The 5736-nt window shown below is 41.7% G+C and overlaps 1 long non-coding RNA gene across 1 annotated transcript; it reads right to left on the bottom strand.

Annotated features, from left to right (window-relative positions):
* Positions 1-4755: 4755 nt before the first annotated feature.
* LOC134316828 (uncharacterized) lies at positions 4756-5374 on the bottom strand. The gene is made up of 2 exons (XR_010013127.1): positions 5069-5374; positions 4756-4946 (listed from the first exon to the last, which is right to left on the bottom strand). It is a non-coding gene; the product is annotated as an uncharacterized LOC134316828 (long non-coding RNA).
* Between the last annotated feature and the right edge of the window lie 362 nt (positions 5375-5736).

Raw genomic sequence — 5736 nt, 5'->3', positions numbered from 1 at the left:
GTCAATTGAGTGTCTCCAGCTTACCTCACTTGCATGGTTTTTGACTGTGGGAGGAAACCGGAGCTCCTGGAGGAAACCCACGCAGACACAGGGAGAACATGCAAACTCCACACAGAAAGGACCCAGACCACCCCACCTGGGGATCAAACCCAACCTGGCTGGTGCTGGAGGTTTGCTTCTTTTGATTCCGGATTGGACTTACCAAGCTAATAAATGATGGACATTTGTCAAGCCAATCTTTCCTGTTAATACATATAAATGCATGACTGAAACAACCAGTGCTTTGAGGGAACGGTGGGTGGGAGGGACACCACTTCATAATTTTCTGTGTGGCCAAATGTATGTGAACATCTCTCCTAATGATCAGGTTTTTCAGAGCAGCCCACTCCTTGCTGAGTTTATTTGCTTTGAGAAAGACCCATTGCTGTTCCAGCATGACTGTACACCTGTGTAAGAGGGCAGCAAGAACCCAATGGGTAGGGTACTGGATTAGTAATTAGATTTAGAAGGTTGCCGGTTCAGACCTTGCCACCACCAAGTTGCCACTGTTAGGCCCTTAACCCTTAATTGCTTGAATTGAATTTTGTCATAACTGTAAGTAATTTTGGATAAAAACATCTTCTAAGTGCCACAAATTTAAATATAAGTGTCCTTAAGACATGATTTGGCTGGTTTGGTCCAGTGGCCTGACCTTAACAGGCCAAGTCTTTTTTTCTAACATCATTGCCCGACTTCAATAGTGATGTTTCGACTAAATGGGCACAAATGCGTAGCTGGCATTTAACCCCTACGTTCAGACTGGTAGCGATTTTTCTTTTTCTTTTTCCTTTTGACGACTGAATAGCTGATCGCCCTGTGTTGAGACTGGAAGTGTCATCATGGCCTGTGGGCCATTGCAGTAAAGAAAACTTCACTGGCTAGTATGTACAGAGCTTATGGGGAAAAAAAAACCCATGTTGTTTTTTGGCTCCCACTCTTCCAGCTGTGCCACCATGCCACCCTTGGAGTGAGTGTAAATAGAAATAATTTGTTTTTGACTGAACTCTGCTTTAGTAAACCACGGTTGGGATGAAAAGGTGATTGTGATGGTCAGTACAAGCCATTGCCTATTAAATTGTTGGGACCCCCACCGGCAGCATGCAGAGGTGAACTTTTGGATGAAATGATGCTTTCTGACATCTGCCCAAACAGTGCTTAGACAAACACCAGGAAGGCTGTTTGTGAGAATCTATCACAGTTCAGGGCTCCGTTTGTGGCGATCAGTACACATCTGCACTCGAGGTACGTGGGGTTTGGGGAACGGAAGGACTGGGGTGGGGGGTCGAAGAGGTTCGGGATGGAGAACTGAGTTATTGAATGATTTCTTACAGTGTTGCTTGTGCTCAGTCAACTGACTGGAAATCAAATATTGCAATGTTCTCTGCTGCCTCTCAAACCAGACGAGCGGTCAGCACACAGCGAGAGGCCTGGCACGGTGGATCACTGCTGCTCACATCACTTCTACTCCATTTATACAGAGGAGAGGAGCACAAACACCTTTCCTTATGCAAGGTTTGGCTCTGAGATCTGGATCTGTATATGTTGGTTTGTGACTATGTGTACCAAATGTTCCAAATAGATTAGAGGACATAAGTATGTGGACAGCCCTACTGACTGCTGAGTCCATGCACTTAGCTAACAAGTGAACTAAATCGAGTATATGCTACCAACAGTTAGTGCAGGGCATCTGTAGAAACATGGTTTAGCAAGATTGAAGTAGAGGAACCTTAGCGGCCACCCCGTCATTTGCACACCACGCCTTCTTAATTCTGAACTGAATTGAATTGGTACAAATTTCGACAGACACCCAACAGACAAAGAAAATCTTGTGAAAACCATTTTCAAAAGATTGGAGGCTGTTATTACTGCAAAGAGGGTTCAGACTTATATTAATACTCATGGAAACTTTATTGTAAAAGTAATCAGAGGTTCAAACCTGAGCTGCTGTGCGACACCCACTATACCAACTGTGCTACCATTCCAGTTATTCTGAACTTTTATTTCTATTCAATTCGTATCATTATAGCTAACAAGCAATTACAAGCCTCAGTTATTTTTTTGGTAGTTCAGTATGTGAAATGCCAATAACACAACACGGTGATTAATATTTTTCTTACCTAAATTACTTCACAAACAGTACAAAAAAATCTATCTACCTACCTACCTACTTACCTACCTACCTACCTAACAACCCCATTATTTTACAGAAACCTAAAATATATGCAAGTCCATAGGTCCATGGAACGCATTAACAGGTTTCTCATACATCCTTATGAGAAAAAATACCTTTAAACTCAAGTATAATCTGATTTTGTTTTTGAGATTTATGTTACTTGTTTTTACTTTGTCATTTTTAATATCAATTTATAATAAAAAAAATTTTTTTACTCCTAAATTCAACCACATGTGCACAACACTAAACAGCATTTCAGAAATTTAGAAATATGCACATTGCATGGGAAAATGAAAGACTCAAGTCGAAAATTGTTTAATTATATAAATTTGTTGAGCTCAGAATGACACTCAAAGGAATCCAAAATCACACCCAAAATCAAAGTACAAATTTGAAATCACAGGCTGATCCGATTTGCATGAATCTGTGTGAGAAAGCACTTATTTTAATTATGCTGAGCTCTGTTAATTGTTCTTGTTTGATTGGTTAATTGCAAACAGCTGTAAGTTTGTAAATTTTGCTAATAAACCTAATTTCTAATTTACAATGTTGTTGCAAATCTGTTGATTAATTTTGATTGCAGCTATATGTTCATTGTAATATATTGACAATATTTATAATTTTTATAATTACAAAGTCATAAAGCTTCAGCACAAAAGCAAAAGATGTTCTAGTTGATTGACTCAGTTCTCAGTGCAAGAACGTTTGATTTTATTTTTTTGATAGATTAACCTGAGCTTGTTGAACGTAATAATAATAATAATAATAATAGTAATAATAATAATAATAATAATAAAGAACGATGAACAGAAGCGAGTTGATTTGTGCGTCCTGTACGTCTGTAAGACGATTATATGATGTAAATAAAATGAGCTGGAACGTATGAGAGGATTGAAAGCTAATCTGAATTAGACATGCGTATGGAAATGAAAGGAAATCAGAGGTTTTGATTTCATGGATGTATAAAAGTGTGAAAGACAATTTCTGTCATTATTTCTCTCATTTTTCAATTAACCTTATAGAACAATCTCACTCCTCGAGGATGGATTACCAGGTTATCCGCCGTCCCGCACACAGCTAATATCCTGTATTATTTACAACACCAGCAGCTTTCAGATTCCCGTCCGTATCTGACATTCCCAACCGAGTGCATGATAATAGTAACACCCTCTCAACCTGTCACTATATTACTGTTTTCCTCCAGAAGAAAACGAGTGGGTTCACACCAGCTGCCATATTGATTAAGGCTAAATAAGCTCGAGCAGCACTTGTAGTGAGAGCTTGTTTGTGTCTGTTTGTGTCAGGGGGCATTTTCACCCCCGAGGAGCACGAGCCACATGCCGGATTGAGACGCGGCCCTCGGCTCCGAGAACCATCATTATTTTGAGGAAGAAAAACCCGGTTTGACAGATGAACCGCGGCCGGAGGAAAAAGCGCATCACCGGTAAGACACATAACAAGCTCTCAGAAGAGAGCAGTGCCCCTTCATTACTATGGTAACCTGCATCCAAACAACTCACAGGAAGCAGCTCTTTGTTTTGGTACAGAGGGGGTGATGATGCTGTTTGATAGCAGACCACACCATGCTCAAAGGTATCAGTGTCTGACAAGGTGGGATCGGCACTGACGTTAGAATAATTTATAGGGGCTGAGGTAGATTTGAGACTGATTGGACTTCAGTAGACCTGCTGCAGGGTGAGGATGTGAAAGTCTGATACTTGATCGTGTCTGTATGTAGATGCCCGGACGGCTGATAGCACTGCTGGGGATTCAAACCCTGGATCCCAGTGGAAGTGGCTTAGCATCATAATATATTATGCTATTACTGCTCCTGATGAGAAGGCAGATGTTGTCCTGGGGGATCTCCTCCCAGACCTGGATCAGGGCATCACTGAGCTCCTGGACACTCTGTGGAGCTACTTGGCAGCGTCAGATGCACAGACACATAATTAGATTCCGGTTTGGAGAATGTGATGGTCAGTCAGTGACGTCAATGTCTTTGTCATCCAGGAACTGCCTACACACTCTGGCTACTTGAGGCAGGGTGCTGTCCTGCACCAGGAGGAACCCAGGGCCCCTGTATAGTTTTTGAACCCAATAACACTGTATCTACTGTAAAGCATAATTGTGGTAGTTTGTTCTGGTGTTATTTAGCTGCCATTGGAACTGGCACATTAGAGAAACGAGACAAAAAATGAATAAGATGGATTACCTCAATGTTATTTTGCATAACCTTAAACCACAAGCCAGAAAGTTGTACCATGGATTCAGTTTAAAGTTTCAGCAGGACAGTAACCCAAAAATTGTCAACAAAGAGTGTGAAATGGCATAAATAAGCTTAAATTGAGCTTTTGAATGACTTTTCCAAATTTTCTATTGAAAATATGTATACTGTACTGAAAGGTTAAGTCCCAGACACATTTGGCTAAACTCTACCAATTGTGTGAAGTGTATAAATCCAAACAGACTAGTGCAGGAAGCTTGTTGATGGCTAGTGTGACCAGAACCGACATCTGGGCTGAACACACACACCAGACACTTAGTCGGATAGCATAAAGTTTATTACAGACTCAGAAAACAGAAATTTGGCAACCATAGGCACCGAGTCTGAAAACGGATGCAAAGAAAAAAACAAACTAAAAACGACACCCCGAGTGAGGCAGCAAAGAAACTCAAAGAAGAGGGTGAGCAGAGTCAAACGGGACTTGTTTAGGGTCCGAGTCCGTCGTGTGGCCTGTTGCAAAAAAGAGAGAGAGAGCAGAGGGTTAGTGCGTGGCTTTCTACCGGAGAGTAAAAAGCCCCCCCTCGGCCTCCATGTTTTGTGGTCCACAACACTGGTGCTGAAGGTTATTTTACTTGCGGTTTCAGCTCCTTGGTGAACGCTTTGGGGCACTGGTATGGCTCGGCTGACCTTTGGTGTCGGTGGGCGCGGAGCCTGCCGTCACACTAGAAAAACTCGATCAAGATAAAAAAAAAAACCACATTTGTTTTTGTTTAACAAGTGTGCAGTAGCTGACGCTTTTTTCACCTGTACAGGGTGAGTTCACATGGAGATCCGAATCACGTACACAGAGTCACACACCAATCTCCAGTATCCTTTGTCTCTGTACACAACCGTACACAACGCTGAGCTGCACTGCACTCGTCAAAGAGCAGGTAATAAAATGCATACCGCTGCTGCCCACGTGTCGGAGGAGGCATGGGTTAGCTTCGTTCTCCTCAATCAGAGCGGGGATCGGCATTGGTGGAGAGGAAGCATGACGCAATCGGGCAATTGGACGCGCTAAAAGGGAGAAAAAGGGAAGAAAATGCTTAAAGAAAATATAAATATATTTATAAAACTGTAGATGTCTCAGTGACACGTTAATGTTATAAAGCAGATGCTGAAGAGAAAATGAAGAACACAACTAGAACATGAAGTAGACCACCAGAAGAATTTTAATTCCTAAATGCCGGATGTTTTGCTTCCACTCGAGCTAATTGGGTTACACGATGCTGACGGTTTGAAGTATGTTAAATGTTAT

The sequence above is a fragment of the Trichomycterus rosablanca genome, chromosome 6, assembly GCF_030014385.1.
Source record: "Trichomycterus rosablanca isolate fTriRos1 chromosome 6, fTriRos1.hap1, whole genome shotgun sequence".
Taxonomy (NCBI): domain Eukaryota; kingdom Metazoa; phylum Chordata; class Actinopteri; order Siluriformes; family Trichomycteridae; genus Trichomycterus; species Trichomycterus rosablanca.
Note: the sequence above shows the minus strand (reverse complement) of the source record. Positions and strands in the feature narration are given on the sequence as shown.